Raw genomic sequence first — 11983 nt, 5'->3', positions numbered from 1 at the left:
TGCCCCAATACCAGCATTAAATCAAGTGTGATGTGATGGGGAGAGAAGGTACTATTGTTCTATTTGTCCTTACTTTTCTACTTCTTACATGATTTTTCTGCTAACCTATCTCATGGCTACACCTTAGCTCTAATTGCAGTTCTGCTGTCTCTAAAGCCTGCCTTTTACAGCTTTCCCCAAACCCTCTAATTATATAAATTCCCACACTAACTGGTGACAGTTTGGGAAATCAGAGGCTTGGCTCTTGGCTAGTTCTGCTGCCAGTAAGGTGGAAGGAGCAGGCTGGGGAGGGCTCTGGGGTCCCACTGGGGCTGAGGACATCACCACGAACACCAGCCTTTGGGGCAGGCATCCCCTCCCTCTGCCTCCTCACTTTCAGGGCAGCTCAGGGAGCTGTGCCTGTGTCTGTGCCTCTCAGAAGTGAGTCTGGCTCACCTGGGGCTGGTGGAGCAAAGCTGGCAGTGTGTCAGGGCCTCCTGCCCTGCCCGCAGCTCTGGGCTCAGACCACTGTGGGACACCAGGACACGAGCCAAGGCACTCCCAGGGGTGTCCTCTGGGGAAACAGCTCCCACCAGAGTCTGCCTCATGGAAACGGGAATGCTTTGAAGGAGGCGATGTCAGAGCTGCCTTGGAGCAGCCCTGGAGGCAGGGCTGGGTGGTGGGGCAGAGCACAGCACAGAGCAGCTGGTGTGACAATGATGGAGTGGTGAGCAGAGATGATGTCCAGACATGGAGTCCCTGGGGCTGGGTCTGTGTGGAGAAAGCGAAATCACAGCACAACCCATCTACTTCTTATTTATTGCCAGTTCTTGTTCACGCTCTGTGCCCGCACTGTCTGTCCCTGTGCCCTCCTTCCTGCCCCACAGCTGCACCCAGGCCCCCTGGCATCCTGAAATGACAGTTTATTCACCCCTCCCTCCATTTTCTCACATCACATTTGATTTAATGCTGGTATTGGGGCACCCACCCAGCACCAGGCCAGGACAAGAGTGGTGAGCATTGGCACTGACCAGCTGTGAGGGATCCCAGCCTGCTCCTTCCACCTCACTGGCAGCAGAACTAGCCAAGAGCCAAGCTTCTGATTTCCCAGACTGTCACCAGTTTAGTGTAGGAATTTATAAAATTACAGGGTTTGGGGAAAGCTGTGAAAGACAGGCTTGAGAGACAGCATAACTGTAATTATAGCTAAGGTGTAGCCATGAGATAGATTAGCAGAAAAATCATGTAAGAAATAGAAAAGTAAGGACAAATAGAACAATAGCATCTTCTCTCCCCATCACATCACATCACATTTGATTTAATGCTGGTATTGGGGCACTCACCCAGCACCAGGCCAGGACAAGAGTGGTGAGCATTGGCACTGACCAGCTGTGAGGGATCCCAGCCTGCTCCTTCCACCTCGCTGGCAGCAGAACTAGCCAAGAGCCAAACTCCTGGTTTCCCAAACTGTCACCAGTTTAGTGTGGGAATTTATAAAATTAGAGTGTTTTGGGAAAGCTGCAAAAGGCAGGCTTTAGAGACAGCAGAACTGCAATTAGAGCTAAGGTGTAGCCATGAGATAGGTTAGCAGAAAAATTATGTAAGAAGTAGAAAAGTAAGGACAAATAGAACAATAGTACCTTCTCTCCCCATCACATCACGCTTGATTTAATGCTGGTATTGGGGCACCCACCTATCCCCAAGCCAGGGTGGTGAGCATTGGCACTGACCAGCTGTGAGGGATCCCAGCCTGCTCCTTCCGCCTCACTGGCAGCAGAACTAGCCAAGAGCCAAGCTTCTGATTTCCCAGACTGTCACCAGTTTAGCACCAGCTTCCTGGGATGTTTCCTTTTCCTTCTGTTCCATTAAACTGACCTAAAACTGCCAATGCAAAGAAAAAAGATGAAGCCTCTCTCACGTTGTAGGCAGGATTTACCTTTGTAAATCCTTTGGATTGTCACAACTTCCGGGCACCGGGGGAGCTTCTCGCTGCCCACCCACATCCCCACCACTTCTCACCTCCTGCTGCTGTTTTTTAGGTGCTCTGTGAGCACCCAGAGCACGCTGGAGAGGAGGCAGGACACAGGACACCCCTGAGGTGACAGCTCCAGGTGCTCCATCCAGGGATGAAGAAGACTTTGCCACAGCCCCTATCCCAGCCCAGACAGTGCTGGTGCATTTTGTACTGGGCAGCAGGAGCTCCCTCACACCACAGCACCTCCTGCCTTGCCCAGCATCCTTCCTGCTGGCCACACAGCCCATTTATGCTGTCACTTTGCTCATTAATAAAGGCTCTAATTGAAAGCACAGCCTCTGCCAGCTCATAGCCCCCGCAGCTTCTGGACACAGACATCATGGACAGGGAGAGCCCAGGCACAGCAGGAAGGCCCCACAGGGATTGTGGGGTGCAGATTTACAGCTCTGGGAGAGCCCAGGCACACCAGAAGGCCCCACACTGACTGTGGGGTGCAGATTTACAGCTCTGGGAGAGCCCAGGCACAGCAGGAAGGCCCCACAGGGATTGTGGGGTGCAGATTTACAGCTCTGGGAGAGCCCAGGCACAGCAGAAGGCCCCACACTGAATGTGGGGTGCAGATTTGCAGTTCTGGGAGAGCCCAGGCACAGCAGAAGGCCCCACACTGAATGTGGGGTGCAGATTTACAGCTCTAGGAGAGCCCAGGCACAGCAGGAAGGCTCCACACTGACTGTGGGGTGCAGATTTGCAGCTCTGGGAGAGCCCAGGCACAGCAGGAAGGCCCCACATGGATTGTGGGGTGCAGATTTGCAGCTCTGGGAGAGCCCAGGCACAGCAGGAAGGCCCCACACTGAATGTGGGGTGCAGATTTACAGCTCTGGGAGAGCCCAGGCACAGCAGAAGGCCCCACAGGGATTGTGGGGTGCAGATTTGCAGTTCTGGGAGAGCCCAGGCACAGCAGGAAGGCTCCACATGGATTGTGGGGTGCAGATTTACAGCTCTGGGAGAGCCCAGGCACAGCAGGAAGGCTCCACACTGAATGTGGGGTGCAGATTTGCAGCTCTGGGAGAGCCCAGGCACAGCAGGAAGGCTCCACACTGACTGTGGGGTGCAGATTTACAGCTCTGGGAGAGCCCAGGCACAGCAGGAAGGCCCCACAGGGATTGTGGGGTGCAGATTTGAGATGATGCCCAAGGCACCTTTTAATTAACACTGCTGTGCCTTTTCTAGAGGTTCTTAACTGGGAGTTCACAAGGGCAAGGCAGGCAGCGAGGCAGAGCTGCTCTCCTCCACCCCAAGCTGAGCACATGGAAACACCCTACATCCAGTCCTATCTCTTTATCCAAGCCACACTGCTGTGTGCTTACTGTGGGAGACTAACAATTCCCGTGCCAAGTGTGTAATTTACAAATAAAACTTCGGGAGTTCTTGTGGGTTTTCTGATGTTGCAACTGCTTCCAACCACGAGCATTTACCAGCCTTGGGTGTTCCCTTCCAGCAGCTCGCCCTTCCAGGAGGTCCAGCAGCCCCAGGATGGGATGCAGGCAGTGATGCTGTGGATTGCTGGCACATGTGGCAGCACCCCCAGCAGCACAGGAAAATTTGGCTGCTGCTGAGATGGTAATGATGGCAGAGCTGGGAGCCTGCCCTTCCCACCAGCCACATGGGCCTGGGCAAGGCTGGCAAGGCCATCCCTGGGGGGCTTGAGCCCCAAAATCAGGCAGGGAACACAGGGTAGGGCTGGGCTGAGCATCCCCAGCTCCCCAGTCACCTCTTCACAGGTCTCTGGAGCTGGATTGTGCTGGAGGAGATGTCCAAAAGGCACAGGAGGCAACTGCTCACTCCTCCTGGCTGTCTTCTCCTGGTGGAGGTACCTGCTCACACCTCCTGGCTGTGTTCTCCTGGTGGCTCCAGGCGCTGCTTTTGTGCCTAAACAAGCCAGCAAGCCTCGTGTGTCCCCACTGGGCCTTGCAGGAGTGCTCTGCTGTGTGGGACACGTGGGCTGCTCCTCCCAGGCTCTCTTTTCCTGGGTGTCTGCAGCAAAATGTCACTGTCCTGGGGCTCAGCTGATGTGGTGTCAGAGCTCAGTGCATCCCTCTGGGTGTCCAGAGCTGCTGAGGACCCTGCTGGGGGACTCAGAGACCCTGGCACACAGCCCAGAGCACCTGGGGATTTGATTTTGACCCCTGGAGCAAGTTGCCAACTTTGTATGAGGACGTGAAAGTCACATAGGTTTCAATAGTGTAATAACAAAATGATCACAGGGTGAAAATGTAGATTTTAGGATTTTTGGTATGGGGGTTGTGGGGACAAGATGGAGGAACCTGGGTGTGTCCAGCCTTTCTCCTTCTTCTTCTTGTTCTCCATTTTCTGCAGTGATGTTGGCCCTTTGGGAATGCTTTAGAGTAGAAGTGCACTGTCTAACACAGGCGATAGGTACTGGGAATTAAGTGTAAATATATTATACATAGTTTGTAGTATAAAGGGACAGCACCGCCTCGGGGGCGGTCAGAGTGCCTGTGGCTGCCCTGCTGAGCAGAACTCCGCTGGGCAGAAAGAAAACTTTATAGATGAGAACTAATAAACAACCTCAAGACTGAAAAGTGAAGAGTCCAGGCTCGTTCTTCAGTTGTGCAGGCCAAAGCAGAGACGTCCTGCACATCTCGGGGATGTGGGGCTGTGCCCCTCAGCCTGGGGCTCCCAGTTCCAGGGGGCACAGCTGATGTTGGGTCCCTCAGCCTGTGGCTCCCCCTTTTCCTCTCCGTGCCCCCAAAACCAGGCAAGCATGGTCCGGTTTCATCATGGAAAGGATGCGGTTTGTGCCTGGGAAAGGGTCTGGATCAGCCAGAGCTGCTTTGGTGAGGGCTGAGGGCAGCATCAGTCCCAGCTCACACTGACACACAGAGCCCTGCACGCTTTTGCCGTGCTGGTTTCACCTCTCTGGTCCTTCCCAGATGCTTCCAGCTGAAGAACAAACCAGAATTACCAGCTGGGCCACTGGTGCCAGGCAGAGCCTTTGGTCTGGAGGAGGCTCCAGCTGCCAGAGCCAGTCCTTGGACAGCCAGGGGAGCCTGGCCAGGCTGCTGTGGAAGAAGCAGGACAGCCTGCAGAAGACCCCGAGCACCTCAGCTTGGTGACACCTTTGCTGTCACCAAAGGCCAGTGACAGCACCAATGACAAGGCCTGAGGAGCAGGAAGGCACTCCAGGATTTTTTTGTATGCGACAAATTAATCTGTAACTTGATGTTTTCAGCCAGGGAAATCCTACCTCATCGGAGGAACTCTATTTGTATATTCTCTGTGTGTTTGTGGGCTGCTGCTACACCAGTTAAGGCTAAAGCCTGGCCTCAGCAGAGGAGAATAAGAGGTTGGAGAAGCTCCCATGAAAAGCACGAGCAGGCTGAGGAGCTTTGTGTCTGGGCGCTGCCATTAATCAAGCTAATTCACACAAGTGAGCCATTCAAGTAATATTAGGCCCAGCAAGAGCAGACAGAGAAAATTAATTAAGGCTTTGGGAGAATAAAGGAGACTCCTGAATACACAGATCAGATTTCTGATGGTTTTTGTGGGCTCATGTAGGAAGCCAGAAAACCATGAGGGACCCAGGTCCTGGATGCACTTGGGGGTCAGAGCACAGAGGATTTGGTGGCCACACCAAGCAGGAGGGGCCCTCCAGTAGCTGGATCTGGGTGCAGATTGGTGCATTTTTAAAAAATAAGTGGTTCAGCTGGAGATTTCTAAGCACACTAAGAACCCTCCCTGCAGCCACCAGTGCCACCATGCCCAGGTGCCCTCCCAGGCATCATCCCCCAGATGTGGGCACAGAGAGGAGCCAGAGCTTCAGCCCCTTTCCTCACTGCCTTTGGGATGAGAAGACGTTTGGTAGACCATTTGTATCACCCCACATCAGGGTTAGGTGTTAGGAATCAAGCCAGATGAAATCAAGGGATAAAAAGGGAAGATAAAGGATGGCTGCTCAGGCCATTTCATCGTTTCTTTGTCACCTCCCTCTGTGCTCTTTGTGCCTTGCAGTGGCACTTTGTAGAGGTGAAAAAAACAGGAATTGTCTTCCCCAGCCACCAGGGCAAGAACTCCCTGCCTGGGCTCCCCATCCATCACGTGAGGCAGCCTGGTGCTCCCATACTGCAGAAAAGGCAGGACCTCAGCTCTGGCTGGGTGAAAATGCCCCTGCTGAAGGCAGATGAAAGGAAACACCAAATCCAGCACCAGAACATCTTGCAGCAGCCCTGAACTGGGCTGAGCCTTCCAAAGCCTGTGCCTTAAGCTTGATCTGCTCCAAAAGCTGAGCCTTCCAAAGCCTGTGCCTTAATCTTGATCTGCTCCAAAAGCTGAGCCTCCAAAGCTGACGCCTTAAGCTTGATCTGCTCCAGAAGCTGGCTCTACAAAGCTCTGCAGGTTTGAGTCCCACCCCCACCTCTATGTGCTTCCAGCTTCCAAAAGAAAGGCTGGTTTGCTGGTTCCTGATGCTTCTGATAACGTTCTGCAGAACATCTCTCCCCTGCTCTGCTTCCAGGAGCTCTTACCAAGGCTTGTAAAAAATCCAACCGTGGGGCTGCAAAGCAACATTCAAGGGTGCAAATCTGAAGCTTGGTTGGGAGAGGTAGGGAGGCACGTGGCTGCTCTTGGGGAAGAGCTCCTGCAGCAGCACCTGCATGGGATTTGGAGGCAAGGAGCCCCAGAGATGGTGGAATTTCCCATTTTTCACCTGCTTCCCATCTCTTCCCTACACCTCTGGGCACAGACACCTCAAAACCACCATCAAGAAGAACCAGAGGAGCAGTACAAATATGGAGAAAACCCGCAAATCACAGAAGATGCACATCCTGCATGTTCAGGTGAGGACCCAAATTAATAGTTGCAAACCATTAGTAAGGGAACAATTCCGGTGGGAAATTCTCCCCTTTCAGCCTGGTGTCCCTGGCCATGAGCGGGGTTTGCAATGCTTGGCCAACAAATGTTGGCACCAAAATCCACCAAGCAAAGTGGGAAGGCACATTCCTGCCAATTCCTGGCCGCAGCATCCCTGGCTGGGGAGACACCAGGACAAGGAAGGAGAGCAGGTCTGGCTTAGAGAAGAGGGAGAGGTGCAGGGCCAGAGCTCACACTAAGCAGCTCCAAGGCCAGGCACAAGGGTGAGAGATTTTCCTCAGCCATGGCTGGATTTAAGCTGAATACTGGGAGAGGTTTTTCCCTGTTGAGGCAGAAACATCAGGGCTTCCCGAGCTGAAGGGGCAAAGGTGCAGTCCAGTGGTTTTAATGTGGAGCTTGTCAAGTTCATGAGCAAAAATCATCACTCCTCAGGCAGGGATCTGCAAGGCTGGAGCTTGGGGGAACGTGGGGAGGTGGCAGCCAGGGACAAAAGGCTTTGTGTGCAGCCTCAACCACCTGCTCCTGGTGTGGCCTTGGGAAGTACTTAAATGCCTTAACAACTCATCTTCCTTTTGCTCAACAGGGATCCTCCCAGGGCTGCTGAGAGGATAGCTAGGATAGTTAAGAGCGTAAGGTCTAGTGAGGGTGAGGTTATGTCGAGTAGCATGATTGGGGGAGTTTTATGACAGTGGATAGGAGGAGGCCGGTGGTGAGAGGAGAGCCTTGGAGTACTTCTGGAAATCAGAAATGGAATGGCACTAGTGCTAGTTTTATCATGATTGCTGAAGTGGGGATCAGGCAGGATGTTGGGTGGGTGAGTTGGGTGATGTCCCATTGTGTGGTATGTCATGCACTGGTTATGCTGGAGAATAAGACAAGGGCAGAAGCAGCTTCTTGGGTCAGGAAGTATTTAGTGGCAGCTCCAATGGCTCGTGAACAACTCATCTTCCTTTTGCACAACACCTAGGAACCACCGGGGACACTGAGGCACAGTCACAAGGGAATCCCTCCTGCTTCCCACCGCAGTACGAAGCATCAGCGACCCGGACTGAGCCAAACAATTTGTGACAGTTTGGGGCTGGGACCTGTGGAGCCTCTGGCTCAGGTGCTCCACAGAGAGCTCAGCTCACACCCACACAGGCAGAAACTGCAGGAGTGCATCCCGGCAGGTGATGGAGCTGCTGGAGCGCCTCAGTCCTCCAGGAGGGAAGGACAGCGGCCGCGGGGCAGGCAGGGCCCAGCAGCACAGAGACCCCTCAACACCCCTCGGTTTTATCCACGAACAGGGTCCCGCCCCATGGGCTCACTCCTGGCACCTAATTAAATGTTAATTGGCGTGTGCTGGTACCCGCGGCGCTCCTGCCCGTGGTGCTGCCATGTGTGAAAAACATTGTTTTTAAAATTTTAAAAGTTTCATAGTAATAAAATGGTTATAAAAATAGTAATACAAGTAGAGTAATAATAATTTGGACAATTTGAATTAGGACAATGTGAGACAACAAATACAAAGAGTTACGTACGTCCGGGTACCTTTCCTGGGCAGCACGAGCCTGGAAAAGAACACCCGTTAAGAAAGGATTAACCCTTAAAAGCAATAGCCTGTTGCATATTCATACACTTCATACATGATGAATAAATTCTATTCAATGAATAGATGAATAAATTCTATTCAAATACAGGATTCTCTCTGGTCATCGTCAACTTCTTCCTCCTAATCTTAACAGCGCCTGAGAGGTGGGAAGAAGTTTCTTTCTTCTGATAAGAGGGCAATAAATTCTTTTTCTCCAAAAGATTCAGGTGTCCTGTGGCTGCTATCTCACTGCAAGCCCTTTCTTTAAAGGAAAGTATCCTACTTTCCTTTAAAAAGTAGCATCATTTCTATTTTAACAATTTTTATAACCTAAAACTATATTTAACACAGTACCTAAGAAGATTAATACAGCATTACTTCCTAACACAACACATATAATATTCATTTTAATATTTGCCAAAATCCAATCATAAAATACATGCATTTTTCACTCCATGGCACCTCCGGGCTCTGCCCCACACAGCGTGGGGTGAAACGGGATGCGCTTGTGCTCCCTGGGTTTGCAGCACTCCCTGGAACCGCTGCTCTCCGGCCTGATGGCTCGCTTCATTATCAGCAGGGGAAAGCTGTCAGAACTCAGTGCATCCCTCTGGGTGTCCAGAGTTGCTGGAACCCCTGCCAGGGGGCTCACAGACTCTGGCACACAGCCCTGAACACCTGTGGGTTTGGTTATGACCCGTGGGGCAAAATACCAGCTTTGGATGAAGACCTGAAAGCCACAGAAAAACTTCTGTGTAATAATAAATAGTATCATAATAATAAAATTATCACTAGGTGAAAAAGTAGATCTTGGGGTTTTTGGAATGGGGGTTTTGGGGACAGGATGGAGGGACTTGGGTGTGTCCAGCCTTCTCCTTCTCCTTCTCCTTCTCCTTCTCCTTCTCCTTCTCCTTCTCCTTCTCCTTCTCCTTCTCCTTCTCCTTCTCCTTCTCCTTCTCCTTCTCCTTCTCCTTCTCCTTCTCCTTCTCCTTCTCCTTCTCCTTCTCCTTCTCCTTCTCCTTCTCCTTCTCCTTCTCCTTCTCCTTCTCCTTCTTCTCTGTGCTGTTGGCTTGGAGTGGAAGCTCACTGTTTGGCATAGGTGGTGGGTATCGGAAAGTAATTGTAAACATGTTATACATATTTTGTAGCATAGAGATGGCACTGCTCCGGGGGCAGGCAGAGTGCCTGGGACTTTCCTCCTTGACTGACCTTGGTGGGGTAGGAGAAAAATCTTTATAGATAAGATACAGTAAACAGCTCTGAGACAGAAAGCTGAAGAGCTCCAACTCATTCTTTGAACATGCGGGCCGAAACAGAGACTTTTCACACGTCGCAGGGCTGCAATAAACTGCAACCATCTAAGGGAAAGATTCCCAAATTTCCCGCCTGGCCAGGAGAGTCCCGGTGCTGGGCTGGGATGGATCCGTGACAGGACCCGCAGGGCCAGCACCTGCCCAGCTGCTCACATGAGCATTTCCATCGCCCATCCTCAGCGTGCAGCCTGTGGGCAGCTCCGGGGCTGCTTCCCAGCGGGGAGAAATTCCCGAGCCTTTCTCTCCTCAGGCAACTGAGTGACAACCAGAAGGAAGCACTGCTGCAAAGAATAAACACAAAACACAAAGTATTTCCAGGTTGCAACAGCCAGCATATTATTTAATTAAAAACCCCTATTAAGATCACTGTGCTTTCCCAGAGAGAGAACATATCTAAATTATTTCAGCAGCTGATGCTCGCTGCTGCTGAGGCAGGGAGACAGCTCTGCTCCAGACACCCTCTGCACCAAGGAGTGATGAGAGCAGGAATATTTTTAATGCCATTTCTTTGTGCAGTCAGGTTACAGGGCCACCTTTGTGTTTGTGAGTCTTCCCAAGCAGCAGCACGGGCTGAGAATTCACAACCCATTTATTCAGACATGCTTAAACAAGTAACCTCAACCCAAGGGGTTTTTTTGGGTTTAGAAGGATATTGCAGGAATACATTACCAGGCATTGCTAAAGAGCTAGAAAAATGAAATTTTGATTTAAGCTCATCTAAATGCAGATAACTGCAGCACCTAGAAGAGCAGTTTTCCTTACAAGCTTTCCTGAAGCTCTGACCAGGCAGGACACACCATCCCAAATTATTCTAATTAAATAAACCTGCTTTATCCACCATAAAAGATGCGGGTCTTGAGCAGAGTATTATACAGAAATGAGAAACTCCTATGGCAGCAGGAGGGGATCTAGGGGTCCCATTAATGGATTAATTTCATTTATTTCCTTCCTCTTTAGCAAGGGTGCAGGACGGGCTCGTTAGACCTTCGATCCGGGCTGCCAAGACAACTGGCACAACCACGCTCTTCCCAGATGGAAGCAGACAAGAGACTAGCAACAAACCTGCTCTTAATTAAACATTTGTCTTGCAATTACATACTTCTGTGTAATTATCGCCATCAAGGCAAACACCAACTGGATTACAGCTAGAAAAGACAGACAGCAAAGGTTAATGGGCCTTTTTCTCCCTTTGCAGTTATTGCCCAGGTCTGGCAGAGGGAAGGGCAGGACGTCCGGGATGCCGCTGCTGCTGCAAGGGAGGAACAAGCCCGTTCCAGGAGCAATTAGCCTGAGCTAGCAGACTCTGAAATTACATGTCTGAGAGGATGGATGATGAGCTCTTTGAGGTCTTGCTGCAAGCTTGGTGTAACTGAGAGCGTGGCCAGCCGCAGTGCTCCTGCATCATTCCCCTGCACTCACACCTTCCCATGATTTTTACCACCCTCCAGGACACACCACTGAGGGTTCTGCATCTCTCTCTACACCAAATGAGCCCAATTCCTTGCTTTTCGCTTTCATCCCTCCCTAGCCATCACTACTATCTCACAGCTTCTCTTGAATTTCTCCTACCAGGAGCCAGGACCTCACAGAGAGAGTCCAAGCCCAGTCCTCTCTGTAATTGGGATGTTGACTGACTGCTTTCCATTTCTAACAGTTTGGGAGACCAGATCCTATCTGCATTTACTGGCTCACTTTGCCATAGCCACAGCAATGGATTCCTGCTTTAATCTGTGGTCTGCTGTGGCCATCAGGTCTCCTCTGACCTACCACTGCTGGCCAGCTCATTCCCAGGCTCTGGAGTGACTCATCCCCAACCTGCAAAGCTTCTCTTTCCCATGGGTATCTCTGCCTCCCATCACCCGGGATGTGGCACCAGGAGAAGGGGAGGCAGCGTTAGATGCCTGAGGTAGGGAAGCAGGGATGTCTGGATGCTGGATTTTAACAAATTTCACCGACACAGCACCTTGAACACCTGGATAATTCATTGCACCTGCTTGTAATTGAGAACAAGAGGATGCCCAGATGAAGCCCAGGAGTAACTAGACTGGGATTTAGCACTCTGATGCTCCCACAGTGAGTCCTGTAGCAACCCTCACCCTTCCTGACGTCCCTGCATACTTGTGACACAGCTGAAAGCACCACAGAAAACCAGACTACTAAAACAACAGGGATAATGTGGATTATTAAACCAAACATCTGACTGGTCTGAATAAATCTCAGACTTGCACGACAACCAAATCACGCTTAGCTGGGGCC

Source organism: Ammospiza caudacuta, chromosome Z (genome assembly GCF_027887145.1).
Source record: "Ammospiza caudacuta isolate bAmmCau1 chromosome Z, bAmmCau1.pri, whole genome shotgun sequence".
Lineage (NCBI taxonomy): Eukaryota > Metazoa > Chordata > Aves > Passeriformes > Passerellidae > Ammospiza > Ammospiza caudacuta.
Note: the sequence above shows the minus strand (reverse complement) of the source record.